This window comes from Phyllobates terribilis, unplaced genomic scaffold, assembly GCF_046119375.1.
Source record: "Phyllobates terribilis strain yellow unplaced genomic scaffold, ASM4611937v1 Scaffold_1__5_contigs__length_1240528914, whole genome shotgun sequence".
Classification (NCBI taxonomy): domain Eukaryota; kingdom Metazoa; phylum Chordata; class Amphibia; order Anura; family Dendrobatidae; genus Phyllobates; species Phyllobates terribilis.
The window spans coordinates 666,684,558-666,698,904 of record NW_027362761.1 but is presented as its reverse complement, the minus strand read 5'-3'; positions in this window follow the sequence as shown (position 1 = coordinate 666,698,904).

Genomic DNA, 14,347 nt, shown 5'->3' with positions numbered 1-14,347 from the left:
GTCTGTACAGGACAAGCATTGCTGCAGCATGACCAGTCCTCTAAAAACCATGGGAATGTCTGCTCCAGTAAGGGGGTGAATAGGAGTGCAGGACAGGCTAGACACGTCCTTCTAGTGGGGGAATCCATTATTAGGAGAACAGACAGGGATTATTAAATGGTATTTTGCTGGCACTCAAGTCTTTCATATCTCGGATCTGGTTAATAGATTAGTGGGAGGGTCTGAAAAAGAACCAGTGAACACTCATTTTAGAGGTAGGTGAAAGGTCATTAAGAATGATTTCAGGGATTTAGGCCATAAGTATAAGGTAAAGACCTCAAAGGTTGTATTTTACTACATGCCACTCCAGAGACGGAGGTAAATAAGTCGCTCAGTAATTTATTCAGAATGGAGAGTTCTTTGTTCCTAGTAGACTGGGCTGACTTTTCTCTTGGCTACAGGCTCTACAGTAGGGATGAAACTCAGTAGAGAGGGTGCATCTATGCTTCAGGAAATAATGGCTAGAAACTAGGAGTGTTTAAAGAGTACATGTCATGAAAAAATTACCCCCCTTTTTTATTTTAATAGGTTACATGTTATTTAAAAAAAAGCTAAACATAAGTCATTTAAAAATATCATTCAGGAAAGGGCTGTTAATACCATGGGAAAAGCTATGCAAATTCTACAACTATTAGTAAAAAGTTGCCACCATTTCCTGAGATGTGTTACTTCCCTGCTGTGGAGGTATCTGCACTGAGCAGCGTGGTCTCGCTGATCAAAGTAGATGCCATGCACAGTGCTGTGGAGTGAATATCCGTGCTACCCCGGGGACAAACGCTACTTTATAAGTAGAGGTTTACCTGCCTCTTCTCATCTTCACTATCCATAATTGTCACACTGATCTGTGGTCTGATTGGAGCTTATTTATGCCGACTGTGAAGCTGCAGAGTGACAAGGAAAACCTGTAATGATATACTTACTGCTGGTGAAGGGCACGGGAGCAGCGATGAGCGGTCTTCTAAGTGTAGTAGTGTTCAATGGAGGATTCTTGCAGGATGTGCTAGAGATGAGGAAAGGTTGCCATCTGCTGGCCTGACGAAGTAGAGTGGAACCAAGTTGTGCAGGAAGAGTTGAAGGGGGAACAAATTTAGATGATGGACCTGATCTGATGACCTCCAGAAAAGATTTCCTGGATATAAAAGCCCAGCACGCCAAAACACAGAGAGATTTGGTACCAGGCTGCAGAGTGTAGCAGACGTGCTCCAGAGGGACCGCAGATCCCAGCGTGTCAGGCCCCAGCCAGAGGCCTGCGCTGCATCAGAGTCAGGCACCGCCTGAGAAGCTCTGGACTCCTCACAGAAGTGCCCTGAGCCCTGCACCTGTGGCCTAGAGTCAGGACCTGCGCCCCACACAGAGTAAGTTCCTGGGACCCGACGCAGCCTGTCAAAAGCTGAGGTCTGGATCCCTTTACCCCAAGCATGAGAGACTACCTTAGACGGTCAAGCCGAGAAGAGCTGAGAGAGGACTGCGACAGGAGAGACGCGCCAGCAGCAGCGGAGGAATCGCGCAAGTGAACAGGGCCGTCACTTCCAATTTCCACTCACGGTACAGGGGACAGTTGGGATTAGGATTTCAGGTTGGGAGGGGGCCATTTGGTGCGTGAGAGGCTAAACAGGATCTGATAGACTTTATTTGGAAGAGACTTGCGGCCTAGCGGGAATAACCAGTGACCCCTGCTGGGGCCATACAAAGAGAACTCACTTGGTGACTCCCACGACTGGGTGCATCACACTTTTGCAAAGAACTTTACCGTTATTCACTGAAACTGTTTCTCATTGTTATTTAAATTTGCTGTTCATTATCCCTGTTACTAACCCCCTTTGTAGAATAGTTGTTATACATATAAAGTGGTTATATATATATATGTCCCTGACTGTTCTCGTCTTGTGTCTCTGTGCGTTGCATTCCGGCACCTGCATTACATAAGAAAGTGCAGCGGTGTCCCCAGGATGTGCACATACAGTAACATTTCCTTGTCTCTTTCCTCACTAAGCAGTGAAATCTCACAAATTATTGTAAGATTTCACTTTTTACTGAGGAGAGAGACCAGGAAGTGTTCCCATAAACATATGCCTCCTGGAGGCATCACTGCACTTTCTTATAAGACTGCTCACCACCGCTACACAGCCCTTTACCAGCAGTACGTATGTTATTACAGTTTTGTCTACCACTCTGCTGCTTTCTTGTGAATCACTATCACACTGGTCTTTTCTCTGATCAGAGCACAGACAAATGTGACAATGATAGACAGTGAAGGTATGGTCATGTAATTAAAGAAATCTGACTGCCAAAAGCTTTGTATATATTATTTATTCCAACATAGAGTAATTTATTGTTTACAATGCCATAACTTAGTATTTTATAGCATAACCTCTTGCTTTAGTTACTGCACCACACCGGGGCATTGAAGCCACTAGGGTATTCAAGACTTCTTGAGGAATCGTGCTCTATTCCATTTGCAAATCTGCAAACAATTAATTTTTATTTCTATGGGTACGGCCCCATCTCGTCACCCTAACTCATCCCAAAGGTGCTCTATAGGGTTTAAATCAGGTGATTGGCTTGGCCATTGCAACAGGTGAACATTTTTCTTTGCTATCCAATTTTTGACTAAATTACATGTGTTCTTAGGATCATTATCTTGTTGGAATTTCCATCCCCTGCCTAATTTGGTTTTACCATGTTGCAGCATTACATTCTCCATTATATCCTTGTACATGGTAGCATTCATATTTCCATCAATTCTATGCAGAGGGCCAATGGCAGATGCAGAAAAGCAGCCCCAAACCATGACATTTCCACCACCATGTTTCACTGTAGGTGTTTGGTACCTTATATCATTATGTTTTCCAATTGTGCGTATATATAGTGCTTGCCATCACTACCAAACAGATTGTTGTGGTTGGATGAATCCAAGTTCAGTGTCTATTTCCATTACCTATATTCTTTGGCAAACTCAAGTCGGACCTTCCGATTCTTTGCAGAGATGAAAGGCTTCTGGACTGGAACTCGCGCATTCAACCCTACTGCTCTTAGCCATCCCACCACAGTTTGGCGACTCACTTTCACCCCGTATTCTTCGTTCATTTTGTGTCAAATCTGTACAGCCCTTTTATGGACATCAGATACTAACTTTTTCTTAATAATGTGATCAACTCTGGAGGAAGTTTTCCGTGGTCGTCCACTTATAGGTTTGTCAGCTGTTCCATAATATTCTTTTTCTTTCTTTAATATTCATGACACTTGACTCTGAGAACAGTTGACTTCAGTCTTACAATAAACTGGTGATAAATTTTGCTTGGTCTTTGCCATGTTTTAACCTAAAAACACACACCCATGAAAAAATTTGGAAACATTTGACTACCCATTACAAAATATACAAAACATTTGACCCAGCAAATGTTGAAAACTAACATAAAGGGATAAAACAAGGCCAAAAATAATTTTTGTCCTTATAGCTGACAACCATTTGCTTCTGGTTTACTAAATTCACCAAGAAAATGGCATCACAACAACCAGACAGAAGTAATCACACTTTAAAAAAAATGCAAAACTTTATGTCCCCAGGAGCATTGCGCTTTCAAATACTTGAACCGCACATGTGCATTAGAAGCATGCTTGGTGCAGAGGGCACAGTAAGAAGGAAAATACTGACTTACATTTTTTATCTATTAATAAAACTATGTATTTTTTTGGTGATATGTACTTTTTAAACAGCAACATTTTTAGATTGGTAATCTTTCGGTCACCATGTGGTAAACAATGCTGTAGAATAGTTCAAAGAGTGAATTCTCACTCTCACTGCAAGAGTGGCCGCGCCGGGTTATAGGATTCAGCAACACTGAAATTAAGTTAGACTGTTGCTGGAAACTCAGGCCCTTTTCATGGACATTGGGGAGTGTGTTAAGCACTTTTGTAAGAAATATACAGTACTGTGCAAAAGTTTTCTGAACAGCATTAAAGAATCAATTCCTCTAGGTACACTTGTGTTCAGTTTTTGAATGCACTTAGCAGTAAGGTTGTGCCTAATGGCTTGGAGAGGGAACTACATATCTTCTGTGGATGTAGGCTGTAGCATAGGCGTCTCTGCCTCCTGCCGGGCAGAGACGCCGTTCCACTCATCGCCACGGCCCTGGTCCAGGGTATTCCGGCTCCCGTCCTGCAGTTACTGTGGCACGCACTGCACGCAGCTTCGCGGGCACTGTGCTTAGGGCGCGCTCCCTCTTATCGCGCGCTCCCTCCCTCTTAAAGGGGCCGCGCGCGCCGTCCAAAAAGTCTCCGGCCAATGGCCAGAGGACTTCCCCTATTTAAAGCACCTCCTCCAATATGGAGGCGCCTGTGCAAGGTTGTTGTTCTGTGTGCTAACACTTGCTTCAGCCCTCAGGTCCTGCTGCCTGTCAGTCCTGCCCACCAGTATGCCTGTCAGTCCTGTCCGCCAGTCTGCCTGCCAGTTACCTGCCGTGCTCACCAGCCTGCCTACCTGGAAGCACCTGCCAGTTATCTTCCGTGCCCGCCAGCCTGGTTACCTGGAAGCACCTGCCTGTTACCTGTAGTGCATGCCAGCCTGCCTACCTGAAGCACCTGCCTGTTACCTGTAGTGCATGCCAGACTGCCTACCTGGAGCACCTGCCTGTTACCTGTCATGCCTGCTCGCCAGCTTACCTGGAGCACCCGTCTGGCTATCTGCCGAACCTGCCTGCGTTTTTATCCGGACCACCCGTCAGTCTTCCTGCCGCGCTCACCCGTGTTCCGGTCAGTTCCTGCCATCTGACCCATGGGAGTCACCTGCTCTCACACAAGGTCGGTCCCAGAGTGGCACCTGGTCCCCCTGCTCGGTCCCTCCCTGGTTCACGGAGTCGACTGAGCCGCCATGCAACCTTGGTCAGGCCGAGTAGTCACTTAGTCATGCCCCTCTGGTCCCTCCTTACACCGAATCACAGAGGTTCCACCACCCGGACCTGTAACAGTTTGCACAGGCCATGGAACCTGGTGGCCCCCAGGCTCCTTCGCTCTCTGACCTGTACCAGGAGGTCTCACGTCAGAGATCCCAACAGAGGACTATCCTGTCCTATCTTAAGTCAGTCAACTCTCGCCTGGACACGCTGTCCACCCCGTCTGTGTCAGTCTCTAGCTGAGCGGCACCCGCTCCGGCGGCATCTCAACCTACTGCCGCTATGGCACCCAGCTCTGGACCCCGGCTCTCTGCGCCTCCACGTTTTGGTGGTGATCCCGTCTTATGTTGAGGCTTCCTAAATCAGTGGACGCTGCACTTTGAACTCCTGGCACATCAATTCCCCTCCGACCGGGCCAAGGTGGCGTTCATCATGTCTCACCTCACCGGGGAGGCATTGGCATGGCTAAACCCTCTGTGGGAGAGAGGGGATCCCCTGGTGTCCGATCTTCCAGCTTTCCTTACTGCCTTCCGGAAGGTCTTCGATGAGCCCGGACGAAAATCTTCTACTGCCTCCTCACTTCTCCGTCTCTGTCAAGGGAGTCTCACCGTGGACCAGTATGCCATACATTTTTGAACCCTCGCATCTGAGCTTGCCTGGAACAACGAGGCCCTGGTGTCCACCTTCTGGGAGGGTCTTTCCGGACTTATCAAGGATGAGCTAGCCGGTCGTGACATCCCTTCCACCTTGGATGACCTGTTGTCATTAGCTACCCGGATTGACATCCGTTTTTTGGAACGAGCTAAGGAGACTACCCGGGAGAGAAGACTTCTGTGTCTCGCTCCTGTATTCCAAAGCCCAGCCTCGCAACCAGCTATTCCTCTGACACGTTCCCCAGAGCCTATGCAAATTGACCAAACCAAGATGGTCAAGTCTTGCCTGGAGACGCGCCGAACTGAGGGGAGTTGCTTCTACTGTGGCAGTAAAGAGCATCTTATCCGTTCTTGCCCGGTGAAGTCGGGGAAACTCCAGTGTCTGGGACCACTTGGAGAGGTCATCCTAGGCAAGAGTAAATCCTCTCCGTCCTTGACTCTATCTGTTTCTATTTCCAGTGGTGAGACCCTCTTCTTTGAGACTGCCCACCTGGATTCCGGAGCCGCTGGGAATCTCATTTTACAGGCTGTTTTGGAGTGGTATCAGATTCCTACCATACACCTGGCTGAACTGTTGGGGGTCGCTTCCGTGGATGGGAGACTTCTTCCGGAGACCATCTTACTCGTCACAGAGCCTGAAACCCTTCAGGTGGGAATGCTGCACTCGGAGAAGATCTCCTTTCATGTGCTGTCCGGTCTCTCTCACTCCCTCTTGCTTGGTCTACCCTGGTTACAGAGACATGAACCTGTCCTGAATTGTCTTCTTCCACCCGGTAAGACTTTTGTGGCAGTTCCAGATCGTAAGAAGGTTCTACTCTGGGGCCATTCATCCAAACTAGCCGGTCATGCTGGTCAGAGGAAGACCTTTCTGCTCATCGCCTGACATTACTGGTGGCCTTCTCTGCGCAAGGATGTTGCGGACTTCGTCGCGGCTTGTTCCTCCTGTGCCCATAACAAGGTTCCTCGGCACCTTCCACCCAGCCGTCTCCTTCCTCTTCCCTTGCCTTCCGCTCCATGGCAACACATAGCTATGGACTTCATTACGGATCTCCCTGTCTCTGCCGGTTGTACAGTCATTTGGGTGGTCGCTGACCGCTTCTCTGAAATGGCCCACTTCATCCCTCTGCCTAGTCTTCCGTCTGCATCTGTGCTGGCTAAGGACTACATCCATCACATCTTCCGTCTTCACAGCCTACCCCTCCGCATTGTGTCTGATCGCGGGGTTCAGTTCACTTTGCGCTTCTGGAGAGCTACGTGCAAGCTGCTGGATGTCTCCTTGGATTTTTCCTCTGCTTATCACCCTCAATCCAATGGTCAAGTGGAACGTATCAACCAGGTCCTTACCAGTTTTCTCCGGCACTTCGTGAATGCTCACAATAACGATTGGGTTGAGCTCCTGCCCTGGGCCGAGTTCTCCTATAACAACCATGAGTGCAAGTGTTCTACGGTCAACACCTCCGTATTCTGTTTCCCGTCTCCTTTTCTGTGGACAATCCTGCCGCAGAGTCTCTGGTCAGCGAATTTTCAGCTATTTGGAAAGTCACTAGATCTGTACTTCTTCAGTGAATGATGAAGAGAGCGGATGAAGAGACATGCTGATAAGAGACGTCTGGATCCACCTCAATTCCGTCCGGGAGACTAGGTCTGGCTTTCCTCCAAATATGTCCGTCTCAAGATACTGTAATGCAGCGGCTTGAGACATTACTGTAATAGTCCAGGGTGTGTTCTGGCTGACCATGTACCTTTCCCTCAGGTGACTGATCACATGACTGTGACATCATCGCAGGTCCTGTGTGCACTAAAGGATATATAAATCCTGGTGGTTTGGAAACAGTGTGAGAAAGGCGTGAGGCCTGTTCCCTGTGTGTGGGACACCGTTAGCCTGGAGAGGCTTAGTGAGGCCTAGAGAGGCCGGGTGAAGCCTGGTGAAGCCTGAAAGGCAGAGGCTGGATCCTTGTGTGTAAGAGATGCCAGTAGCCTTGGAGGGCAAGAGGCTTGGAAGACAAGAGTCCTGAAAGGCAGAGGCTGGATCCCTGTGTGTGTAAGAGATGCCAGTAGCCTTGGAAGGTACGAGGGCTGGAGACCCCCATCTGGGAAGCCGTAAAGCCACAGCTGTGGCAGAACAAAGCTGACTGAAGCATGTACGACCCGGGAAAGGTAAAAATGCTGCTTCATATTGACATTGATATAGTTACTTTGCTGAAGGCTGTAACTGGAGCCAAGTGGGCCTGTCTGCCACTTGAAAGGCTATTGGATGTTATGTGTGTAAACATGCTGGTGAGCCACTGAGATGGACTATGTTATAAGCAGTTATGAAGTGTAATAAACTGCTGGATTGTGAAATACTGGAAAAACGTTGCATGTGTGCTTCAATTAACCCGGTGAGGTGAGTGTCCCCCAGCGGGATGAATAGCGCTGCCTTACATGTGGTGGAGAATGCGGGCAACTTCAGCCTGGTTGCTAGGGGCAATTGCAGCCTGGTTGCTAAGGGTAACGGCACAGGACGACGAGTGTGGATGCATGCATCTTGCTGTGGCTCGGCGGGGTCACAAAGATTAAAGCATCTGGCTGTAACTCGGCGGGGTTACGAAAATTGTCGTCGCACTCAAACCTGGTTTGCTGTGGCTCGGCGGGTCACGAAGATTAAAGCATCTGGCTATAACTCGGCGGGGTTACGAAAATTGTCCTCGCACTCAAACCTGGTTTGCTGTGGCTCGGCGGGGCCACGAAAATTTTCCGCGGAGAGTGGTGTGAAGTGTCTAGTGTGAACAGTGTACTGCGATGGCCATGAATAGTGCAGCATCTCCAGACGGAATGGAGAAGGGGTTAAATGACCGGCTGCAAATGGTCTGCAGCGAAATGGAGTGTCCTAAAGAAATGCAGGAACAGATAAAGATGCCTGTGAAGGGAGCAGCAAATGAGACTGAAGCTATTGAGCGATTAAAGTGCCTGTTAAAATCGCAGCAGCAGGCATTTAAGAAACGACAACAGGTCGTGGTGCAGGAAGGGCAGGAGCTGTTGGCCCTTTACAGAAAGGCGGCAGCGGACCATGCTGTGAGATCTGCTGTGGCGCCGGTATTATCCCAGAGTGCCCAGGAAGGTGGTAAGATATGTTGTGAACTGGGTCCTACGACTATTGCTGAATTTTCTTGTAAAAATCCCCCTACAGGTGTGGGTGTCCAAAAGGGGACGGAGTCTCAAAAGGGGGCGGATTTTCAAATGAGCGTGGAGTATAGAAAACCAAAATTGGTTACTGGTTGCTACCTCCTAAAAATGACAATTTGACCGTTGATAACAGGGTAGCTCCAGTAGAAGGGGTTGACATCAAAGTGGGAGGTGACTTGTTAGTCCACAACACCATGGGGAGTGACACAGACCCCGTAGCTGATGGTGACACTACGAAAGTAGAAAGAGAGTTCAGTCAGGAGGAGCTAGACGAGGTTTGAAAGTTCCCCTCTCGACTTCGACGGTGCAAGGGCCACAAAAAAGTTGCTCCTGTAGATTTTGCTGAAAGGGCAAATAAAGAAAATGCAAGGCTGTTTGCCTTTATTCCGAGTTTGGATCCTCTTTTAGAAGAAGAGGAGGTGACGTTGCCACTAGCAACCTCCGGTACAGTACTGAGACAGAAGGATCAGGATCCGACAGCCCTGAAAGAGGAGGTGGCCAATCCTGACCAAGAGCTGGAGCCTGTCAGGCAGCTGTATCGGAGTGACGTGCAGCAACTAAGGAAAAACCTGGAGAACGGGTCCTCAGACCAGCTGAGCCTGGAGTCTGAACGGCAGAAAATAAACCAGCTTGTAAGGAACTTGCAGCGAGAACTGGAAGAAAGCAGCAAGGAAATCAACAAATGGAAAGAAATGTTCCAGAAAAATAAAGAGGAGGTTTCTCAATTGGAGCTTGACAAAGCGGAGTGTGAAGATGAGTTGTGCGAGGTTAAAGATCGCTTCTCCCTAGTACGGGTAGAGCTGAGGCAGGTAAAGCAAAAGCTGGATGAGGGTCTACACCAGAGGGATGGGAAGCTGTCTGCCCTAAAAGAGGCGCTGCAAGATGAAGTTTCTGGACGTGATCAAAACCTAGAATGACTGCGCGAACAGTTCAACCAGGAGCTGTGTGAATCCAAGAAGGAGTGTGGTGAACTCAGTAAGGAACTACAACAAATTAAGAGAGACTATAAGGATCTCCTCAAGGTTAAGGAAAAACTAGAGGAGGATAAGGCTGATGCAGAGCAAGTGGTTGAGACCACTCTGCAGGACACCCGTGATGAAAATGATGATCTCCGCAGAAAGACCCTAGGTCTGGAAGCTCAGGTGAAGGAGCTACAGACGTTCTGCGATAATCTCCAGAGGGCAGAGACGTGCCTTAAGGAAAGAATCAGCAAGATGGAAGCTTAGCGGAAAAAGATGGAGGAGTCTATCGGAGAAGCCACAGATCAGGGCCAGGAGTTGGCCACTGGAGATGGGAGGTATGAAGCAAATACCTCCTCGAATAATGCGAGCTCGGATGATTTGGTGGATTTAAGAGCCGAGATCAAGGAGCTCAAGGAGACGCTAGAAGCCCATTTGAAGCAAGAGAAGCTTGAGAGACTGGCTGTTGAGAGCCGAGGGGGCGCATTGGAGACAGAGAGGTCTGAGAGAACTCTACTGTTAAAGGAGCAGTTGAAGCAGGAAGAGCTTCAGAGATGGGCTGCTGAGAGGCGAGTAGCTGAGCTAGAGGAAGAAGTTGTCAAGACGAAAATTCTTGAATTTGTAGCTGTGAGTCAGCTCAGGGGAAGCATACAGGGTGAAGAAGCTGAAAGTCAGTTGCCCCTGATACCTGAGCCAGATGATCGTTTGGAGACCACTGGTGAGACAGAAACCTCTCTGTACAAGTGCCTCATAGATGTACCCGAGGATTTGAGAGAAGAATGCACCAGTGAGTCCGTGCATGAAGAGTTTAAGAAGGCCGTGGGAGCCTGTAAGGTGTACTCGACCTCAGAAGCCAAACAGCTGGTGGTCCTGTCCACAACCGAAGTCACAATGAAGAGGGTGGCGATCCTAAGTGACATGCACTGGCGATGTATTCGCACGAAGTGGTTTGTCCGGTTGAAGACGGAACAAGCCATTAGACAACTGGAGCTTATGAGAAAAGCTCAAAGTCTGCGTGAACAGGTCATCCGGGTGCCTCATGCTCTGGTAAGAAAGCTCATTGGGATAAATGGCCGAACCATGCAAATGATGGTAAAGAAGTCTCGTGTGATGAAAGTAAGCAGTCCACGTGATCGTTAGGACTGGATACCAGATGAAGACGGCATGGTGTCATTCTCCTCTGTAGGAACGGAAGAAAGTCTTGCATATATACACATGCTGATGGAGTACCGAGTGACCTACCTGCGAGAGGTAGAACAGTTGAATCTCGCCAGACTGCGAATAGAAAGGCAGCATCGCCTGAGCAGCAGAAGGTGGCAGCCGTCTAGAAATTGTGAGGCCAGACAGAGAAAGGGCCCTTCAAATAATAGAACGGCTACAGCTGAAGTTAGAGACCTTTCAAGATGTCATGAGAGTAGTGGGCATGGGTTTAGAGGTAGTGAGACCTCCAGTAACTCAAGTCTGAGAAGCCCATACAAATGACCCAATAGCGTACGGGACAGTACGGAGTCAAACCGGACCTTAGATACAAGGGCATGTGAGTCACACTGCTGTATTGACCGCTGGGAGCAGGGGAGGTCTGACAAGGTTACGACTGACCGCTGGGAGCAGCGGAGGTCTGACAAGGTTACAACCCAGAAATGTGACTTGACGAAGTCAGTGACAATGACAGATGGTAGGTCCCTAAGGAATGGGCTAATGTCGATGACTAATGTTCCAGGGGCTGAGCAGCGCAATTGTCAAGTACATGGTCTCTGTGTGAACTGTGGGTTATAATGTGATTGTGTATATTATGTGTTCAACCCCACAAGTTTGAACAAAGGGGGGGGATATGTAATGCAGCGGCTTGCGGCATTACTGTAATGGTCCAGGGTGTGTTCTGGCTGACCATGTACCTCTTCCTCAGGTGACTGATCACATGACTGTGACATCATCGCAGGTCCTGTGTGCACTAAAGGATATATAAATCCTGGTGGTTTGGAAACAGTATGAGAAAGGCGTGAGGCCTGTTCCCTGTGTGTGGGACACCGTTAGCCTGGAGAGGCTTAGTGAGGCCTAGAGAGGCCGGGTGAAGCCTGAAAGGCAGAGGCTGGATCCTTGTGTGTAAGAGATGCCAGTAGCCTTGGAGGGCAAGAGGCTTGGAAGACAAGAGTCCTGAAAGGCAGAGGCTGGATCCCTGTGTGTGTAAGAGATGCCAGTAGCCTTGGAAGGTACGAGGGCTGGAGAACCCCATCTGGGAAGCCGTAAAGCCACAGCTGTGGCAGAACAAAGCTGACTGAAGCAGCTACGACCCCGGAAAGGTAAAAACGCTGCTTCATATTGACATTGATATAGTTACTTTGCTGAAGGCTGTAACTGGAGCCAAGTGGGTCTGTCTGCCACTTGAAAGGCACTTGGATGTTATGTGTGTAAACATGCCGGTGAGCCACTGAGATGGACTATGTTATAAGCAGTTATGAAGTGTAATAAACTGCTGGATTGTGAAATACTGGAAAAACGTTGCATGTGTGCTTCAATTGACCCAGTGAAGCGAGTGTCCCCCAGCGTGATGAATAGCGCTGCCTTACAATACCTTCCTATAAGTTGGGTCCGCGGTTCATCGGTCCGTTCGAGCTTCTGAACCAAATCAATCCAATGGCCTACAAGCTGAAACTCCCAGTCACCTTACGGATTCCCAACTCCTTTCATGTATCCCTCCTCAAACCTGTTGTCCTTAATTCCTTCTCTGACGATCCAGGTACCTCTCCAGCTCCAGTCTCTGCTGAGGACGTCTTTGAGGTAGAAAACATTTTGGCTACCAAGAGGGTAAGAGGAAATAGCTTCTTTCTTGTAGATTCTAACTGTCAATATAACCTATTGGTACTCATAATATGATTGCAATTATATTTCTGTGTGTGATATAAACATCAGACAAACACTAATAAAAACCAGAGGCCAGCAGATCATGTGAAAATATAATTTTGGTGTCATTCTCAAAACTTTTGGCCATGACTGTACACTGCTCAAAAAAATAAAGGGAACACTCAAATACTGTAACATATCCTAGATCTGAATGAATGAAATATTCTCATTGAATACTTTGTTCTGTACAAAGTTGAATGTGCAAAATCACACAAAAATCATCAATGGAAATCAAATTTATTAACCAATGGAGGCCTGTATTTGCAGTCACCCCCAAAATTAAAGTGGAAAAACACACTACAGGCTGATCCAACTTTGATGTAATATCCTTAAAACAAGTCAAAATGAGGCTCAGTATTGTGGTGGCCTCCACGTGCCTGTATGACCTCCCTACAACGCCTGGGCATGCTCCTGATGAGATTGCGGATGGTCTCCTGTGGGATCTCCTCCCAGACCTGGACTAAAGCATCCGCCAACTCCTGGACAGTCTGTGGTGCAACGTGACGTTGGTGGATGGAGCGAGACATGATGTCCCAGAAGTGCTCAATCGGATTCAGGTCTGGGGAATGGGCGGGCCAGTCCAGAGCTTCAATGCCTTCATCTTGCAGGAACTGCTGACACACTCCAGCCACTTGAGGTCTGGCATTGTCCTGCATTAGGAGGAACCCAGGGCCAACCGCACCAGCATATGGTTTCGACAGGGGGTCTGAGGATCTCATCTTGGCACCTAGTGGCAGTCAGGCTACCGCTGGCGAGCACATGGAGGGCTGTGCGGCCCTCCAAAGAAATGAAATGCTACCCCACACCATTACTTACCCACTGCCAAACTCTGTCATGCTGAAGGATGTTGCAGGCATCAGATCGCTCTCCACGGTGTCTCCAGACTCTTCCATGTCTGTCACATGTGCTCAGTGTGAACCTGCGTTCATCTGTGAAGAGCACAGGGCTCCAGTGGCGACTTTGCCAATCCTGGTGTTTTGTGGATAATTCCAAGCATCCTGCACGGTGTTGGGCTGTGAGCACAACCCCCATCTGTGGACGTCGGGCCCTCATACCACCCTCATGGAGTCGGTTTCTAACCGTTTGTGCAGACACATGCACATTTGTGGCCTGCTGGAGGTCATTTTGCAGGGCTCTGGCAGTGCTCCTCCTGTTCCTCCTTGCACAAAGGCAGAAGTAGCGGTCCTGCTGCTGGGTTGTTGCCCTCCTACGGCCCACTCCACGTCTCCTTGTGTACTGGCCTGTATCCTGGTAGCGCCTCTGGCCTCTGGACACTATGCTGACAGACACAGCAAACCTTCTTGCCACAGCTCGCATTGATGTGCCATCCTGGATGAGCTGCACTACCTGAGCAACTTCTGTGGGTTGTAGAGTCCGTCTCATGCTACCACGAGTGTGAAAGCACAACCAACATTCAAAAGTGACCAAAACATCAGCCAGAAAGCATTGGTACTGAGATGTGGTCTGTGGTCCCCACCTGCAGAACCACTCCTTTATTGAGTGTGTCTTGATAATTACCAATAATTTCCATCTATTGTCTATTCCATTTGCACAACAGCATGTGAAATTGATTGTCAATCAGTGTTGCTTCCTAAGTGGACAGTTTGATTTCACAGAAGTTTGATTTACTTGGAGTTATATTCTGTTGTTTAAGTGTTCCCTTTTTTTTTGAGCAGTGTATATGTAGATGGGTAAGGAATTAGCTAAATGATAGGAAACAAAGAGTCATCATAAATGG